The sequence below is a fragment of the Conger conger genome, chromosome 12 (assembly GCF_963514075.1).
Source record: "Conger conger chromosome 12, fConCon1.1, whole genome shotgun sequence".
NCBI classification, from domain to species: Eukaryota; Metazoa; Chordata; class Actinopteri; order Anguilliformes; family Congridae; genus Conger; species Conger conger.
Window position 1 is genome coordinate 8,334,240 of NC_083771.1, and position 20,949 is coordinate 8,355,188.

At 46.8% G+C, this 20,949-nt stretch overlaps 1 protein-coding gene across 3 annotated transcripts in view; it reads left to right on the forward strand.

The window, feature by feature from the left end:
• LOC133142170 (retinoic acid receptor RXR-alpha-A) overlaps positions 1-20,949 on the forward strand; it is a 113,543-nt gene that overhangs the window by 13,993 nt on the left and 78,601 nt on the right. The gene's annotated exons all lie outside the window — the stretch shown is intronic.

Sequence of the window (20,949 nt, forward strand, 5' to 3'; positions counted from 1 at the left end):
GTGCGCATGGGGCCCTGAATGGAGGTTTCTCTAAAACATTTCAGTGGCCTGTGTGTGTGTGTGTGTGCGATTATTTTTAACTTTATTTGCTTTTACTTATTATGGAGAGTATTATGTTCAAAGCACATTTGGCAGAGTATTCGACAGAGAACATTAGGCTAAGAGAATAGGAAACGCAGAGTATTAGACAGAGGATATTAGACTCACGGAATATTATACGCAGAGAATTAGAGACAGGGTATGTGAAACAGAGTATTAAATAGAGGATATTAGGCTCAGGGAGTATTAGACTCAAAGAATATGAGACACAGAGTATGAAATGAGAATATCGGACGGAGTTGGGTTGCAGTGCGAGACGTGTTGAGCCTGTTGAGTAACAGAGGGTTTCCCCAGCACGAGACACGAGCCCAGGAGCCAGCTGATAGCGTGGAGCGGGGCCAGCTCTCAAGAGCCGGGCCTATCGCTGGGAGCGCAGCTGGGGCTCCCGAGCGTTGAAGTGGCCGGCCGTAGCCTCCGGTGCGCCCGAGCGTCTCTCCGCGCGGATAGCGTTAGCAAGGGCACACTCCGCTAATGTATCCGGGGGCAGAAACCGGGCCTGGATGTTCTGACCAGGCGTCTCACTGAATCTCACGTTTCTCTGCAGAAACCTGTGAAATTCCCCGGGCCGGCAACCGGTGGCCTCCAATACTGTATTTTTGTCTGGTTGGTATTTTTTTGAGCGTCCACAGTTGCGAAGTAGTTGCGACACCAGTTTCACAGAGCGGACTCAGCAAAGTGCCTCTCTACCTCGAGGCCCTACCCCCCCCGCTGTAAAGGGATTATCTCCTTTACTACCCCGCCCCCCCTCCCCCTATCTCACCGTATTCCTGCAACCTCCGCATCCCCACTTCCTGATTGGCTGCGGAGGGGAGGAAACCGTCGATTCTCAGACCACCGATCCGGCTTCTCCTTTCATCTCTGCGATTTCAACTTTATTTTTTTGCTCTTTCTTTCTCTTTTTAAAGACACAGTGCCTACCTGCCCCCGCCCACCTGAATAACAGCTCAGCACACAGATGAAGGGCTCTGCACTGACCCACATCCCCCCAAAATAGACCCCCTGTTTGTTGTGTAAATGACCACATGCTGTAGGAAATGAATCCACCCTGCGCTCCAGCCTCGTCATGTGACTTGACCTAGTTCTGTTCCTCTTCTCTCTCGCTTTCTGTTTCTCTCCTCTCTCTCTCCCATGCTCTTACCCTCTTCTCTCCCTCTGCTTACAGTTCCAGGCACGTGTTATGTTTAGCTCGATATGTAATCTAAGTAAGACTCTTTACTGAATATCTTGTTCTCAATCTATCAGTTCCCAAAGTGCTGTGCTGGGAACTGATACATTTTCATGTTTTCATTCCAACCACAATCCCAGAAATTGTACCCAGTGTTCATTTTTTGTAATCACACTTATTGTTTAAAGGGATTATTTACCATCTTAAGCCACATTATGTCAGAAATAACTATGTGTGTCATGAAGAATACAAGCCCTATTATCACATTATGCTATATTACAAATAATTGCACAAAGAGAGGCAAGAAAATATTGTAACTGATCATATTACGCAGTGGTATGCAAGGGCCAAGTTTGAGAAGCGCTGCCTCAGCAGAAGTAGTGTTATCTTCAGTGAAACGTAGGGCAGGAGCAGCTCACAGTCCTTTACAGTCTGTGGTGGCTGTTTCAGGTGGAGAAGAGTCTGCTAAGACCGCTAAGACCATAGAGTTCAGTCCTCTGTAGTTAGACGTTGGCACATTTTAGTTGACTAAATATATATATATATGTATATATATTTTTTATTATTATTATTTGGTGTACAGTCTACACATCTTTACAATTGGAGAATGTAAGAATCACTTACAACAATGATGCATGAAAATTTAAATGTAAAAATATAGCCGTTCTTTTTCATATACTCCATAGCCAAGGAGCCTCTGGAAATGGGCAAAAGAACCGCATGCGGCTCTGGAGCTGCAGGTTGCCGACCGCTGGTCTAGTGTTAGTCTGGCCTTTGATTCTTTGCTTTTGTGTTTTTTTTGTAAGTCTTTTCGGAAACTTATCGGACAAAACAGGAGGTGTATTTATCGCAGTTTGCCTGTTCCTTCTTGTCAGCGGTTTGGTAGTAAATAAATCCTCAATTAACTTTTTTTCCGTTTTCCTTTTTTCGTCTGTCTGTTTGGCACGGTTGGCAGCTTTGTTGTGGACACAATGGCGGGTTTCTGCGGGCAGCGGACGGCCCTGAGTCACTGGCCTGTGTTTACACTCGGGGCAGCCTGTTCCTCTCATGATCCGCGGGAGGGGGAAGTCATTGGAGAACAATGCGGTCCTCGGGGGGGTGGGGGGGGTTTTGCATGCACTCTGAATTCCAGCACGGGGAGTGTCACGGGCTGCCTCTTACAGCCCCAGCCTGGAGCAGTGTGGCCCTGGAGCTGTTTAGTGTCCCCATAAGACTGGTGTTCAGTCAGGTGTGTGTGCTGCTTAGTGTCCCCAAAAGACTGGTGTTCAGTCAGGTGTGTGTGCTGCTTAGTGTCCCCATAAGACTGGTGTTCAATCAGGTGTGTGTGCTGCTTAGTGTCCCCATAAGACTGGTGTTCAGTCAGGTGTGTGTGCTGCTTAGTGTCCTAGTGTCCCCATAAGACTGGTTCTCAGTCAGTTGTACGTGTGTGTGCAAATGTAAATATACACTCAGTGAGCACTTTATTAGGTAGACCTGTACACCTGCTTGTTAATGCAAATATTTAATCAGCCAATCATGTGGCAGTATCTAAATGCATAAAAGCTTAAAGATGTGGTCAAGAGGTTCAGCTGTTTTTCAGAACAAATGTCAGAATGGGGAATAAATGTGATCTAACTAACACATTGTTAATGGGAGAGGTCAGAGGAGAATGACCAGGCTGGTTAAAGCTGACAGGAAGGTGACAGCAACGCAAATAACATTCAACAGTGGTGTGCAGAGCATCTCTGAACGCACAACGCGTCAAACCTCTTAAGTGGATAGGCTACAGCAGCAGAAGACCAATAATGTAAAAGATTTAAGTCTAATAAATACCTAATAAAGTGCTCACTGAGTGTATGTGTGTGTAGAGATACAGGTGCCCAGGTGTGTGCGTCTCTCTCAGATCAGGGCCCACGCTCTGTTCCCACGAACCCGTGTTGCGCGGGCGGTTGCCCCGGTGACGGCGGGTGAGGGAATCTTTGGCTGCTCAGCGGAATGTGTGGCATGCGGCCATTCCTGAAGAGCGCTAACGGCCCGACACGCTGCCGCCGCCCGCCCGCTCCCCGAGCCCCCACAGCCTGCTGGGAAATCAGAAGAGGGGAGAGGGCTCAGGTGAGCTCCTGGGGAGGTGCCCCACGGGATCATGGGAGCTCCTCCGTCTGCGGCCCAGGACGCGCCGATAAAGCCCACATTTTGGAAAACCGCTACTCAGAAAAATACTCGACTGCAGCTCGGCAGGCCGGGAAACGGGACGGCCGGAAGTGTCCTGAAAAAATCAGACCGCTGAACCGCTCGCTGGCTGAAACGAAAAGGTTGTCGGGAAAACGGGCCGCAATAGTTCGAAGGCTGCCGTGTACAGCACGGGTCTGGGGCGGTGGTTTGGTGAAGCGGATTTCATGCTTAGAGTTGGGTATGAGGAGCAGGAGAGACCCATCGATCTGAGCACAGGGCTCTATGATGCCACAATCCTTCCCAGCATGCTTTGTGCACCCAGTCCGAGCAGCTTGCGTCTCTGGTGATCGCTGTGTTAATTAGGGAGATTAACAGCAACGCTCCTGTGATCTGATTGGTCGGCTCACGCCTGTCACACTAGGGACTGCGGGTTTTATCGATCGCTCGCTATTATTGGTGCCAAACTGATCACACTGAACTTGGGAGGTCAGGACAGGCTGGGGGAGGCCCGGGGTGGCGGGGGTTTCTCAGTTTTCCCACGTTTGATAAGCCCCCATTCCACTCAGTGGAGAGCCAGCTTTCCACAATCAAAGCGCAGTTTGGAATTCAGCTTTCCACACTCAAATTTCACTCCAGAATGCACTGCTCCAAACAGTATCTGCAGTCCGGAATACAGTGTTCCATGCTGGAATTTCTCTCCGGAATGCAGCGTTCCAAACAGAATCTTCAGTCCAGAATACAGTGTTCCACGTCTGGAATTTCACTCCAGAATGCAGCGTTCCAAACGGAATCTGCACTTGTCGCAGTGTGCTGCAGGATAATCCGTTTGTCCGCACGTGGAAGGCTGCCATTCCGACTGAGTCACGCTCCATCTTTGGAAACCTATAACATGGAATTCAATGGAGAGATGTTTTTCTGGGATATGAAATCAGCATCTGGACATTTTTGTTCAGCAACTGGCTTTCAAGGTTACGGTTGGTAACATGTTCATAGCAACAGTAACGTGCTCTTACTGCATATTTAGAACAAATAAATAAGAGGTTTCAGAGAGCGTACAGTAAGATGTGGTTCCCCGTCCTGAAAAGCTACATCTAAGTGAGATTTAAGCACAGCTTACATACATTTCTCTGTAATGGAGGACTGGCTTTTGCACCAAGATTTTTCCCTCTGTTATGGAATTCAAATCGACCGTTTGCCCAGCAAACAGAAGTGTTCAGATTCCGCAGACCGTTGTGCTGCTGTGTGCATCCTGCAGGATTCTGGGCTTTTATGCAAACTGAAGTAACATACTGGGTGTGTGTGGGGCGGGGGGGGGGGGGGTTTGGGGTGTATGTGGGGGGATGTCAGAGTTGGGGGAGGTGGTGGGATGGCCCGGTGAGGAACATGTTAATGCAGCACAAGCAAAATAAAGAAATGATGATACTAATAAGCTGCTTTGTGTGTGAGGCTCTGGGATGATTCTGGAATCTGGGTCAGGCTCAGAGGCAAATATTATTCAGCAGAGAGAGAGCGTGAGAGAGAGAGCGAGAGAGAGAGGGGAGAACAGGAGGGAGAGAGAGGGAGGGAGGGAGAGAGAACTAGAGGGAGACAGGGAGAGACAGAGACAGGGTGAGAGACGAAGGGAGGGATAGAAAGAACGATTGGGCATGGAACACAGATGCGTATGTGTATGTGTGTGTGTGTGTGTGTGAGTGCAGATGCTGGTTTATTGGTGATGGAGGGTGTAAATGTATCTACAGTAGGTATGCTTGGCCAAGTGTGGTTTGAGAGTATGTGTTAGAGAATTTGAGCGTATATGTTGTTAGTGTTGGGGAAATGTGTGTGTGTGTATAAGCCGTAGAGAGAGTATGTGTAGTGAGTGCGTTCGTCTTTGTACAGACTAAGAGAGTGAGTGACTGTGTGTGTGTGGTAGGGTTAGGTGGCATGTGTGTGTTTATTTATGTGGTCGGTGCAGTTTAATGGTTGACTCAATGCTATGACTTTCAATGAGGTGACGGAAAAGTGTCTAGTGATGTTAAGATTTACAGTTTGTTGGTTCAGGTCAAAGTCACCAGTTTTGTATGCTTTGTTCAAATACTTGACCTACTTCAACACTTTGTCTACTGGTTTTTCCTAAAATCGCAAGTAGAAGCATTCTGCTCGTTCCGTACGTCAATTCAAGGTTCTGTGCGATTAAGTGATGTTTATTATTTTTCGGAAATGAAAATTCTACTTCTACTTTTGGCAAATGATCTCGACCACTGTTTACATAATTCAAGGGTGTAATTTAATTGCGGTTTCAGCATATTTCGACTGTCACATCGGAGGTAGGTAGGCCTACTTCACGTTTTGTTTTATTTTTCTAGCGGTTTTTGGACCAGTGCTGTGTTGTGGGGCCTTATGAAGCGTGTAAATAAACTGAAACACATTTACAGGAAAACTTCTCTGAAGACTGAACCCGATGACCAAGCTTTCCTTGGCACCTTTCCCTCCTGGCCCTGTCAGACGGTGTGCATGCCGCACACTAAAGTTGAGAATCTTGGGCTGGAAAAAAGTTATCTCGCTTTTGGTCATGTGACTCCCTCCCGCAGGATGAGAAAATGGAGTGGATTTTTAAACGCTTCCTCATCTCCGGTCCTCGTCAAAGGAACTCCTTTTTCTGCGTGCGCTCAAAGCCTGATCACGCAGATTTAATTACGCCGTTTGCCTGAGGAGCTTTTAAAGACAGGAGAGGGGCAGATCCTTGTTCCCCACCCCCTGGGGATTTCAGACACACAGACGCGAACAGACCCATCTTTCAGACCTCCGCCGTAACCTTGTTACGCGAGCGTCCTCCCGCTGGGTGCTGCGCTCTCTCTCTCTCTCCTCCGTCTCATCACTCCTTCACCTCCTCCACTCGTTTTCCTGTCGGTTCATCATTCTCCTCTTCGCCACGGGCGAGAAAACTCACCCGGAGATTGTCGCCGTTTAGGAAAGCGCACAGCCCGACACATTTCACCCCCGCCCCAGAACAATAAAATCACATAAACATTCAGGTCTCTCTGACGAAAGGAGCCCCATTTTATTTCGGGTTTTCGGTGCAGGTTGATTCAGGGTGAGCATACCTTCTGGGCTGGCTGTCAACCACTGTTAATTCTCTTTATGAGTTCCCAAGCTCACTACCCACAATCCTGTTCTGCGATCTTATTTATTTTATTTTATTTATTTACCAGGGACAGTGCACATTAATCAACATTTTCAGTTTCCACATCAATGTAAACGTGCCAGAGTTAGCTAATGAGTTCATTTTCATCTGTAGTCCCTAATCTGTATGTCATCAACTGTCCCGGCTTGACGTAAATATTTAAGTAACATTTTCCTGCGTGCACCGATTAAATGCGCAGAATGATTGGACAGACCAAACAGTAATATGAACATTGAAAGGTGTGTGTTGGTACCTCTGGCTTCTTGCCTTTGGGCTAGTGGAAAGGTGTCATTTTGGCTTAAAGCACCAGTCATTTCTGAAAGAGCAACCAAAACTGCACAGTTTCCTGCACCTCCTTGTTCCCCCAGTACCAGTATTTCTACATATTTATTCGAAGAAAACTTTTGATGTTGATGTGATTTTGGAAAAGAAGGGCAGAAAATTTTCTTCAGAAATTAACAGCAGTGTCCTAAAGACATCACGTTCCAAAGTTCAAGCATATCTTAAGTGTTTCCAAACAGCTATTGATTTGCAGGAACTAATTCTGCATGTCGTTGGAGTTTTTAAGGCTTTTTGTATCTTAAAGTTAGAAAACTATGAAGCCGTAAGCCTGTCAAAGGCTGTCAGTGTCTCTTTGGGATATGTTCTTTATAGCGCTGATATGTTTTTTTTCCCTTTTTAATCTCTTCGAGGGAGTTTGAGGGGGTTTTACGTGACACGGTTGCAGATACTGCTGAAAAGTACTGGCTTACATAACAATAAGATAGCGAGGGAAAATGCAGCACGAAAAGAAAAATCTAGAAACGATCAGTTACGGGTGGTGGGTTTTAAAAAGGGATTTGCTGGTCCTGCTATTAGCACACTTTCATTCTCCTGGGTTTAAATATTACACAAAAGAAACTGTTCGTTTCATTACTGAGAAACGAAGCAGTGAGATCGGGCGTGGTGGTGAGAAATCTGCCTAACTGCATTCTGTCCTGCTCTTATGAAGCGCTAAGAACACATCACAGTGATTTCATGTGATTCTGTGTTCGAGGAGGTTAGGTACAGCTGTCCGAACGGGGGCGAACACATCGGGGTGATTTCATGTGATTCTGTGTTCGAGGAGGTTAGGTACAGCTGTCCGAACGGGGGCGAACACATCGGGGTGATTTCATGTGATTCTGTGTTCGAGGAGGTTAGGTACAGCTGTCCGAACGGGGGCGAACACATCGGGGTGATTTCATGTGATTCTGTGTTCGAGGAGGTTAGGTACAGCTGTCCGATCTTTAGGGCGCTCGGGGAACAGGACTGGACAAAGAGACTAGGTATGGAGCTCTCAAGTACTTAATTTAGATCAGATACTCGTTTAGAAACCTCCTCGAGCTGACTGCCAATGAGGGGGGGAGTTCTGTAAAAGCACTCCTGCCTGCAGCAGCGATCATTGATGAATTATGTACACAACTTCAAAGTAGAAAGTTGGGAAATTCTCTGCTGAAGGTGCAAAGATTCAAAAACCAAAATATATGTCGATCATAACAAGCATTTTAGTCTTATATTTAGACTTAAAACTATTACTTTTTTTGCAAAATAAGACAGAAAGACAACCAATGAAGTGAGACAGGTTTTCTCATTTCAAGATCTGCAAAATGGGGTAAGATAATGTCACTTGTCAAGCAAAAAGTAACTTTGAAACAAGCCAATATTTTCTACTCCAGCGATAAATAAGAGTTTCCGTAACTAAGGCTAAAACACTTAAGACGGACTTTTTTTTGCAGTGCACTGCTGGTTTGTGTGACACCACATATGGACAAAGTGTGCTGACATAAAATCGGATATCACCGGGGAGAGACGCACGCCTGGGTCTGACGCTGTGTCTGTCGTGGTTCAGCAGTGTGAAACGGGGTTTACACACGTGTCGACCACATCTCAACTGAGCTGCTGCAAGTGAAAAAAACGTTGGAGGATTTAGCACGCTATCAACGACATCACAGGGCTAGCTGTCGGAGCTAACTGGATAATTAACTACATTTAAATGTAAAATCCCTCGAGTGCCCCTGTAAATGTTGTGTAAACTGATGAAATTGTTCCAAATTGAGTTTCGCCTGCTCAGAGGAAGGAAAGGTCTTTGACTGGGAAAGTGTTTTGATGGCTCATTAAAAACGATCCTCATTGCCACGGTGACTCTGTTGAACACTTGCGTAAGGCGAAATAAGTTAATTTGCTGCGCATCAGACGAGAACACACTGTACTTTTTAATCATAAGAGGCTTTCCGTACCGCGTCGTCCAAGCCTCTTTCTGTGGAAATGGAGTGTGCGCTGCAAAAAACTCTGTCTTAACAAGTCTTGTAATGGGACTTCAAATCTTTTTTTTTCTCTCAAGTAGAAAATAGCTGATTTTACGTTACTGTTTTAAGTTATGAAATACGATTTGTAGTCTGATGGCAATAAGGCTAAAATCGTGGTTGAGATTGGCTTATTTTTACGGGATTTTTGGGATTGGACAGTCAGTGAAACGTGTCGATAGCTCAAGGTGCAGGACTATGAATTAATGCATTGCTTTCAGACCAACAGTGGATCAACTAAACAGTTGTGTCAACTCAACAGCTCCTTCTCCAATCATGTCCAGTGTGTTATTTGGCGTTTTCGTTTTTTTATCGCTCTCATATCACTCTGTTCCTCTCCTTCTACAGCTCTCTCTTGGCTGTCTTTTTCTGTTTCTACGAGCTTGTTTCTTTTTTTTTCTCTGCCTTCTGTTTTTGGATTAATGGCACACCGATTCACAGATCTTTACCACCCATGGATCAGCAGTTACAGTGGGCTTAGTGAATAGAGTCAACCGTGCGGATGATTTAGAGATCCGTTAATTCAGCGCAGCATTGATCCACGCGGCCTGCTCAGCCTTGCTGAGCAGAAACTCTCTGGCACATTACCCGCTCCTTCCCAAGAAGAAACTCAATACGAGCTGCAATATGAATCAAAATGGAGGCTGGGAATAAATCATGGCAGCTGTTGTCATAATGTACATATGCAGAGTTACAGCAAAAAAAAAAAAACATTGAGAATTTATGGTAGATATCTTCCGGGCTGAAACACCGCGGCGTGTTCTAGAAGCTGTCGGCGGGGGGGCCGTTCCCAGCGGGGAATGTTGAATTGTGACTTTTCTCTCATTTTAAAATTATGAAAAAATGTTAAAATGTTTTTTAAAGCCCTAAAAGTTGTGAATGAAACCCATTTCGGGCTTATTCTGTGATATATGATTAGCTTTTAGCGGCGTGGTTGAGCGAAAGTCCAAGCAGCTGGGGTTTGTCGGTCTCTGCGTGTTTGTCCTCTAACAGTGTCTCCACAGGAAGTGGGTGTAGAATGCAAGACAGCACCTTCAATTACTAAATGTTAAAGCATTTAAAGAACATTAGTCTTGTTTGTGACAATTTTAGCTGCAAAAATCTACAGTCGACCTTTCAAGATTTTGTTCTTTGAAGTTTTGTTTTCTTTGCTAGCTACTGTAGGGTTCCTTCACTTTAAATTGCGATGGAATGTAAGTCTATGGGCCACTCTCAGGTTTAGGCATGACCGAGTTGTCCTGTGTGAGATTTTCTGAGTACAGCATGTTAATAAATAAAAAAACTCTTCCATCAACACAAAGTAGCAACATGTTTGTTTTCAAATTTAATTATTAAAGTTATGTTATACAATAATCTGTTAGATCCTGAAGTAAATTATTTATCATTTATATAATAAGCATCCATTATACTAATTCTGTAAATTAAATTAAATGAATATGTCATATACAAATATACCATACAGAGTATTGAGACAATGACATGCTTACGTGTGCAAAAACCCCCGAAAAAAAAGAACACACAGTCACACACACACACAGTCACACACACACACAGTCACACACACACACAGGCACACATGCAGTAAGAATAAAGTGCAAAGTGCAAGTCCACTGTTATTTCAGTCTGGGGGTGGGGGGTGGTGGGGGGGGGGGGGGTGGTGGGAGGGTACAGATCGTGCCCAGCAGTCCTGAGGCTTTCGGGTAAAAGCTGTTTCTGAGTCTTTTACAGCACGCTACTGTGTGATTGACATAACCTAATACTATTTTATTTTTTGTATTGGTGTGTTTTTATTGCCGTACTTAAATTTATTTTACTGTTTGCAGTCCTGTAGCACGCCCGTGCGTAAGAGGGCTTCGGTTGTCACCCAGGAGGGAGGCGGTGTTTCGTGTAGTTTCATTTTTCGATGTTTTTTTTTGGTTACGCTCGGTTCTGTTGGCACGCCCTTGAGAGCTGGCGTGTTTCAGTCAACCGTGCTTTGTCGAACCCACAAGTGAGATCTGTGCCTGATTGTGCAGGTGATGTAAGATTGCAGCCTTTTAGACGACGGGGAGCAGCAGCAGTGGGTCACAGAGGCCATTTTGTATGAAGTTCTGACAGGTCCGTGGATGGCACAAGTGGAGCGCTCAACGTTGGCTAAATGTAAATTTCACACCGGTGTTAGAAGTACGTTTTCGCACGGAGCTGAGTAGTTTAACGGAATTTGTGGTTTGGACTGAGACGCTGGGATTCTTCAAGACAGAGCGTAACCACGCCACAACAGTGTGTTGAGCTGGGCGAAAGAGCCTATTGCCCCACATTACTTTGAGAAGTGAGGACCAAGGAATAAATGTGTGTGAACTGGTGAGGGTGGGCGGGGGGCAGCTGTAGTGGGGGTCATTTTGCCTCTTTTTATTGGTCAAGCAGGGTATAGGTTCAATGAACTCTGAAACACCAGATTGGGCCTCTTTCCTGCCTGAGAGAGGGAGAGAGAGAGAGAGAGAGAGGTGTAAAAAGAGAGAAAGTTACTAGAACAGTCCATACCACAGTGGGCTGGGGGGGAGAGAGAGAGAGAGAGAGAGAGAGAAGAAAACTGAGACAAATAGAAAGGCACAGAGAGAGAGGAGGAGAGAGAGTGAGAGAGAGAAACAGAGAGAGAAAAAGCAGTACTGCTGACCTGAGGGATGGACTCTGAGCGCAGGGTCTAACCCTGAGGTCAGAAGTTCCCTCACGTTTAGCTGGGTGTCTGCCTCTGACACCATCTTCTTCCAGATCCAGTGCCCTGCCTGCTCCTGTAACACGGGGGCTGGAATTACACTATTACTTTAAGATGCTCTGGGGCGGGGATGGCTAAATTTTGCCCCTCTACTCCCCTCCTGTCTCCGATTTCTCTCCAGCAGCCTGTAGCCTCGTGGCTAAGGTACGAGACTGGGAGCTGGAAGGTTGGCGGCTCAAGCCCCGGTGTAAGCACAGTGAGATCCACACAGCTGTTGGGCCCTGAACCCCGCATTGTGCTAGTGGGTGGTGAGGGGGTATTCTGTTGGACCGGGGAGTCATTGACATGCCAATTCATTAAAAACCAATGCAAAACGCCTTCTATTAATTACCCTGACCTATTTAAAAATCCACATTCCAGCTGAAAACCAGATGCCTAGCAACCCTGTTCCAGCCCCTCTTTATAATGCTGTACTTTATTCACACTGCTTTTCGACAGCACGGTCGAATTCCCTGAAAGAAACACTCATTAAAAGGGTAAAGAAAAACATGAAAAACAGAAAAGAATTCAAATGTAGCAATGAATGGAGCAGTCTGTCCCTTAATCCCTCTGTATTCCCCAAAGTAAAATGCCAAACAAAAAAGAGATGTTCAACATTTCCACGGTTGTCTGCATGTACAGTAATTATTGCTTTCAGTTTTGCCATTTTAAAAGCGCTATGATGCCTCATTTATAAATGCCGCATGAGGAAAACGTGCGTTCGCGTCCTGCGTTCGAGACACAAAAGTGTTTTTGTAGCTAACGCAACAGTAACCTCGCCTGTTTCAGTTCTTGTCTGCTGTTCTTCTTCTCCAAATTTATTTATGGAAATAATGCTCAGCCTGGGATTAAAAATACCAGGAGAATGACAATAATTGCATTAATTACTTTAGACTCGCTAACCTTTGAGGCTTTCGTCACTAACACGCCCCGTTACTCATCATCCTGTTGTGATGGAAGTGTTTTTTCATCAGGCTGAAATTCATCTTCTGTCCCTGGTGAGCACGTAACATAAGACATAACTTATACATAATTACCAGTCCCTAGCAGTGGTACTGCTAGGGGGCCTGTTGTATTGGAGAAATGCCCACTGTTTGGTATTTTCCAGCGTGGAGATCAGGAGCGTGGGGGTGGGGAGGAGGGCAGAGATTTAAAATGGCACGCAGGTGAGTCATAGCTGTGGAAAGTTACCTGCGCTCATAGCGAGATCCATTCAGAGGCTGCTGAACTTCCTGTTGTGTGGAGCTGTGGTCGGGTTTAAGGTGCTGCCCTTGGTGAGATGCCATGAGACTGTGGTGATGATTGGGTGATGTTGTGTCCTGTGTGTTGTTGGGTGGCTGATCCTGCTAAGGTGTCGTGTTAGCGCACGGATGGGCCCCGTGGTCTGGGATCAACTGTGTCAGTGCGGACTGTGGCCAGTAGGTGATGTGTGAGTGACACTAGCTTCCCTCTGGGATAAGGAGGGTCAGATGGCTGGGACCTGCAGCTCACTGCTCTCTAGTGACCCCTACTGGTTGGTTAGGCACCTGTAGGCTGCTTGCTAAAGCGGCATAAGAAGTGTCTTCCTCACACTCGCTCACTATGGAGAGTGGGCTGCTGTTGTGTGACATTCAACAGAGAAGAGTGTGCTTGTCTATAGGGCATCAGGATACACACACGTACATACAGAGTGCACACTCATAAACAAACGCACATACACACAATCACGCACACTCACACACACAAACACTCACACACACACACACATGCACACACACACACACACTCACACACACAAACACTCACACTCACACACACACACACACACTCACACACACTCACACACACACTCACACACGCACACACTCACACAACACACACACACTCATATACACACACTCACACATACACACATAAGCACACACACTCACACACACAAACACTCACACTCACACACACACACGCACACACACACACACACTCACACACTCACACACACACACACTCACACATACACACATAAGCACACACACTCACACACACAAACACTCACACTCACACACACACACACACACTCACACACACACACACACACTCACACACACAAACACTCACACTCACACACACACGCACACACTCACACACACACTCACACACACACTCACACTCACACTCACACACACACACACACACTCACACTCACACTCACACACAAACACTCACACTCACACACACACACACACACTCACACTCACACACACACACACTCACACACGCACACACACACACACACTCACACACTCACACACACACTCACACACACACTCACACACACACACACACACACACACTCACACACACACACACTCACACACACACTCACACACACACTCACACACTCACACACACACTCACACACACACACACACACACACTCACACACACACACTCACACACACACACACACACACTCACACACACACACACACACACTCACACACACACACTCACACACATTCACTCACACACACTCACACACACACTCACACACACACGCACACACTCACACACTCACACACACACACACACACACTCACACACACACACACACACTCACACACACACTCACACACACACTCACACACTCACACACACACTCACACACACACACACACACACTCACACACACACACTCACACACACACACACACACACACACTCACACTCACACACACACACACACACACACACACACTCACACACACACACACTCACACACACTCACTCACACACACACTCACACACTCACACACTCACACACACACACTCACACGTTGTGGCTTCGTGAGCGCGTGTCAGCACAGGCTCTGTGGCGAGGGTTCAGGGCGAGCTGTCAGGCAGACCTACACCCCCAGTCAGGAGCTCTGCCAGGTGGAGAGACAAGGCGGTGGACGGCAGCCATGTTTTCACAACTCCTGTCTGTGTGTGTGTGTGTGTGGTTTTACTTTGTAAGACCCGTATCCTGTCTGTGTTTTAACACGCAAATTTAAAACAGAAGAACACAATCTTAAATCTTGAGAGAAACCATTGTCTTTTTTTTTTTCTTTTTTTTTTAAGTACTAGACTTCATATATAAATACTTTGCTTACATTGATTAGTAAGTACAGTGCAGTTGAAAGTTGAATGGTCATAAGTTTTGGGTTTGGTTTTGGGTTCAGGTCTGGGTTAATGGTACAGTTGTGGTTTGTTTTAAGGTCATGGTGTGGGTTCGAGCAAAGTTTATTCACGTTAAAAAGTACAGAAACTGCCAACTTGTGTTCCACATTAGTAACGGTTTTCTGTCTTAAAGGCCCACATGAAATTTAAAAAGACATTCACTGTCTAACTCAAGTCATATGTTTGTACACTGAATTAAAAGAAAAAATGAACGTCGCCAGGTTTGAGAGACTAAAATGCATGTCCCTCCAGATTACATTGCAAAACCCCAAAAATAAGTCAAACTCAACAAGTATTTTAGTCTTATATTTAGACTTAAATTCTTACTTCTATTTTTGCTAAATAAGATGAACAGATTGTCAATGAGGTGAGCCACTCATTACAAGATTTGGCATGAAACGAGTCGAGCAAATGTTTTCTATGTGATAAAAAAAGAGCAGTGTCATTGCAAGACTTAAGACTTAAGAGCATTTGTTAGGACATGTCTTTTGCAGTGTAGCTGTAAAATGAGAAGGCGTCTTCACACTCTGAGAAATAAATGTATGAAAAGTGCCTAAAAAGGTACAAATTCTTGTTGTTGGGGCAGTACTCTATAGGTGCATAAACCTGTACCCCCTAGCCAGCAATATATAATTATTTTTTCTGCTTGGAAAACATCCTCATTAGTACCCAAAGAGGACATTACTGTTCTTTCAGGGTACATTTGGGGAATTTGACCCTCGAAGAACACAAACATATCTCCATTGTCACTTTATATTTGAGAGTGCAGGAGAGCTTCAAATTATTCCTGTGACAGACTGAGCATGCTCAGAAGGGTCAAATGAACCTATTCCGCAAGCCCTGCTTCACCCGTTAATCGCAAAGGCTCCTACACACCCACCCATGGTCTCCGTGGTAACCCTATGTCCAGTCACGTTCTAAATGTTCCGCTGGACTCCATGGACTGTTCAGAGACACATTCACTGGTGTGTGAAAGGACAGGACTGCTACTGGTGCACCCAGGCAGTAGGTGTACAAATATCCATTAATATTGTGAGTACATAATTTGTTCTGAGGCCACTTGCGAGACGGCCATTTTCAGAATCACCGTAAAAGTTGAGTCTATCAATCAGCCAGTAATTTCCTGAGAAAAAAAAACACCATAAATGCAAAGACAAAAGCATCAGTGTTGTTTTTTCAGAAATGCAGCGAGTTCCTAGGGTGTCTCCTTTGCGCTTAGCGGCAGTCGCAGTCCCGTTAAAGTGTTAATGGAGAGCACAGTGGGGTCTCCTTCTTGTAGAGCGACCCGGGCATTGAAAGCAGTTGCCATGGAAAACGAGCTGTAGATTGCTGATGCAGAATTCTTTTTTTTTTTTTTTTATCTCTTTCCCAAGAGTTAAGAGAGGGAGATTTCATTCGACAGACAGAACTAGGGACGATGTTTTGCTTTGTTTTAGTGAGACAGGGGGAGGATTTTGGTCTCTCCTCTTATTTACCTCCCAGGCTTTGGAGAGCTACAGTACGGCTGTCATGGAGGATCTTCTGGGGCGGTCGAAGGCAGCTAGTGAAGAACGCTGTCAGTACCATAATTGTTTCTAACGAGCCGCTGTTTGGATACGCGTCCGTTGCGTAAGGGGGATGGAAAAATAAACATGCGCGGCTCGTTTAGCATGATGAAGACGATGAAGACGAACTGGCTGTTCCGCAAACAGAAGGGAGGCCGTGCGAAACAGACGCTGTTTGGCAGAGACACGACTCTGAGGAAGATCAGATTTTTTCTTTTTTTTAAACAGACGCAGGACCTTTGGCTCCGTCCCTGTTAGTTCCCCAGAGAATTCTGGGACATCGTTTGCTGGCCGGAGGACCTTAAACTTGTGACATTGGAATATTCAGAAATCCACAGAGACGGAAGTTTCTGGTCCACTGAGTGCTTATGCAGCTCAGCACTGATGGCAGAATATGGCAGAGCCCGTTACATTCCAGGAACAAAATGGCTTCGACACGATTCCACAGAAGAACCCTTATCTAGTCAAAATGTTCTTTGTCGGGTAAAGCGGAGCTTTCACACTTCGCACCGGTGACAGATGGTTCCATAAAGACTTTAAAAGGGTTCCTCTAGGGAGAGAAACCAAAGAACCCTTTTTTCTGTTGGACAGAAAAGCTCTTGGCCAGGAAGGTCTCTGGAATGGAGGACCTTCTTCGACTCGCCGCCCATGTTCCGGCCCAGAGCGCTGAAGGCGACCGCCGGCGATGGCGGTTGCCGTGACAATCAATGACGGCGCTGTAGGTCGCTGTTTGCATTGTGAAGGCCGGCCCGAGGGTCACGGCCGAGGAGACGTTTATGACACTCGAGATGTATGGAGCTCCTCCACTGAACTTTGACCTTGGGCTTGATCGCCAAGGTAACGAGATACAAGGGCAAGAGCGGACCGGGACAGCTCCACAAAAAGGAGGTGCGGGGGGGGCAACTCCTTACCAACCCCCAATCGGTCATGGGTCTCATAAAGCCTTTCAGATGCGGAGACGTTACTATAACCAATAAAGATGAGCTGGCTACACCCGCCCTCCATCCCTTAGACTCCTCAAAGACCCTGTTTCATTAGCACAAAACCTTTAATGAGGAAAAACCCCAGAATGCCCCAGAACCTTGTGCGCATATCCAGACCTGCTCCGGCGACAGCATCGATTGGCCGCGGGCCAGGGCGTGAAATTCAGTTCCCCCTCAAAAACCTCGACGTGCCGTCACGAAAAAAACAAAAAACGAGCGCGATGCAATTTCGAGGGAAAACAAAGAGGGGAGATCAAACGGCTCTAATCAGGGGTTTGAGCCGAGCCAGAGTCGTAAAGACGAGTGCCAGCAGAAGGGCTCTTTAATAAAGAGAAGACGGATTCAGACGCAGACAGGAAGCCCTGCACATGCAAGCCTCTGCCAGTGGAGCGGTTTCTTCGATGAGCCCTCCAGGCCCGGAGACCTGGCTTGTCTCTCCCTGCGAGAGGCGTCCCCTTTGTTCTGAAGGAGCTTAACATGAAAGCGAAACATTTTTGTTTGTTTTTATTAACAGAATTGCAGGATCCTCACCGGTAGTTAATTATTTTTCTTTTGATAAACAGTGGAGAAAATCTACTTGATCTTAACGCTCGGCTGAAACGTCTGGGATGACAGGGGTTTTTTTCGCCCTCGTCTCCTCCGGGCGGTAAAGAAAGGGGGGCGGGGTCCCGGACAGCGACGTAACGCGGTCCTGCGTACATCCTCGCTGGGAGCTGTCAGTCATGTGCGTGAGTCAGCGTTTCCTCAGACAGCGGTCACGAGGCCAGGGCTTAGGAGGGGCTCCGGTCAGGCTGTCCTCCTACAGGGCTGTTCCGCTCTCCTTCATCCCTCTGCTGCTCAGTCTTCCCTCGATTCACCGTACGCACACTCTCAGAAATAACGTGACGTCAAGCTACATTCACCTTTTTAGGCACTTTTCGTACCTTTATTTCTGAGAGTGTATTTACTCCTTGCCTCCCACATACATACCATCCATCCATCCATTTTTTTAAATCGGTAGTACAACCTGGACAGGTCGCCAATCCATCACAGGGTACACACACCATCCACTCACACACTCATACCTAGGTGCAATTTAGACTGTCCAGTAAGTCTAACCTGCATGTCGTTGGACTGTGGGAGGAAACTGGAGAACTTGGAGGAATCCCACACAGACACGGGGACAACATACAAACTGCACACAGAGAGGCCCTTGTCGGGATTCAAACTTGGTACCTTCTTGCTGTGTCCTTCAAACACCAGTATAACACTGTATTATACACTGAAGTACAGCGTTAGCAGTAGCATTCCGTCTCTGCCAGGGAAACGCCATTTATTTGCTACCCATAATCCCTTGCTTCAGGTTGTTTTATAGCTGTGGGAATGCTTTGAAACCCAGCCAAAGTGCAGCCTGGGAACTGGAGTTTAAATGTGTGTTTTTCTATGAATTTCTAGTTGGTTTCGTCTTGAAGCTTGAGAACTTTGGTTGGCTTTAGATTGAGGTAGAAATCTGAGATGGAGCTCCACACTGTGGGGAGAACGACGGCATACGATGGTTGTAAATGGTAAATGGTTGGCATTTATATAGCGCCTTTATCCAAAGCGCTGTACAATTGATACTTCTCATTCACCCATTCATGCACACACTCACACACCAACGGCGAGTGCAGCTTGTGCGTTGTCATGGTAATGCTCAGTGACATCGCTCTCCCTTCCAACCTTTTAGAGACGGCCACGCCAGGAAAAAGAAATGTAGGATTTGCCAGATCTGAGAGCCAGGGCTAGAGACTGGTCCTATGGGAGGAGAGGGGCAGTCCAAACAGTTTTAGTTTAGTTAGTTTGTTTGCCGTTCTCTTATTGAATAAGTACATTTTCGGTCTTTATATTTGCTTAGTCTTGATTGATGGTATGAGAGCATCACACACACACCTTCTAGCAAAAGTAGGCCGTTATTGAAATGGACTGTCGTGGGGGTGGACTGGTCTTGACATAATCCGGGCCAATGTGTCTAGCCCCCAGTCTGAAAGAGCAGACGGCAGTCAGATGGAGTTAGCAGACCTCTTACACTGATAAGGGGAGTGGTAGTCAGGACACTTTGGGCTATGTGGAACGCAGATGGTCTCATTCACGTAGAGCTGTTGGTCTTCAAAAATGCTGGTCTGCACTCCTTTGGCATTAATAATGTTTTTCCCCAGCTCATTGTTGGAACAGGTCATACTTATTAAATGTTTCTATCCACAGACAAAATCTCCTTAAAGTAGGCTTGGAATCAGTCAACATTTTCCAATACATTTTGGTTAATTTTGGTGGCTGTTGAACTTTCGGGAGTTAAGAATAAGGAAAAATGTTCATGAGGCTTGGGTCTATGCCAGGTTGGCGCTCCTGAACCACAATACTTTTATGACTGGGTGGGTAGAGACTTCCCGAAAAATCTGCCCGACGCTGTAACATGACTTTCACACACACCACTCTTGGAACTGGCAGTGTATTCAGCTTTTTGGCCGTGTGCGTGAGTGGTTTGGTCTTCATTTGGTCCTGAAAAGAAATCTGTGTTTTCCCTGGTTTTCCTCTCTGCTGTTCCGCAGTGTTGTCTAACCCCATACCCCTCACCGATGCTGGTATTTATTAATTTTATTAATTTAATCAAAGCACAGAGGAATGTCTCTTACAGACCTATAATCCCCCCCCCCCTTCCAACCACACACCCCCCAGCAGAAACACAGCAGTCCAGCCAGCTAGCTTATCATGGGGAACTAATTCAATATCCCCGCGCCTGTTTTAAATGTCATCCGCCGAGCTCGTCTGAAGCAGCCTGTTTTTCAGGGTCCGCGTAATGGCACTTTATTGAACTGAGGTTGTCGCTGCCCTTACGAATGATGTCGGCTCGGGACGTAAAGGTCTCGGCGAGGAAGGGAGGCAGAAAAAGACGAGAGTAGGTCCCCCGTTGAGCGCACGCGTCCCACGGAGGAGCCTGAGCGGATGACCAGCCCACCGGGGCTGCGGCGGACCTGGCTGGAGAGAGGGACGTTCCGCTCCAGAAATGTGCTCTTCTGGCTCGACCTTGGGGCTTGTCCCTCTTTGAGCTTTGCTGCCCCCCCCTCGCTACTGCGGTTGGTCTGTTGATGATGATGATGTCATAATGAGGGCTGTGGAGTTTGCTTGCATTGGGTGGGCGTAGGTCACCGGGTGGGGGCGCTGTGGAGACTTGCAGGCTCGCGGGGTGGAGGGGGGCGTAACAGACGCTGGTTTTTACTTTGTCCGTCTTACGTCCTGGTGGTTCACGTCAATGTTGAGGTGGATCGGCGGCTGTAGTCAGGATCGTAGTTGATTACAGCATTTCATTTGTCCCCTGTTGTAGCAGATAATGGCTTCCTTGTTGAGACTGCCCCCACCCAGAAGAGACAGCATGACTGCCTCCCCCAGGCGTGCTGGCTTCATTTGGCATTTGGCCCCCTAACTCGACCCCCTCTAAGGCCCTCGCCCCAGGCAGAGAACTGGGTCCTCTCCTCTGTCTCAGGGTACAGCTGATGGGAGGGGGGGTCAGGGGGGCAGGCACAGCCGTAAATGTGAGAGGTTGGTCGGGCCGTGCCATCGGCGGATGCAGAATGGGGGGGG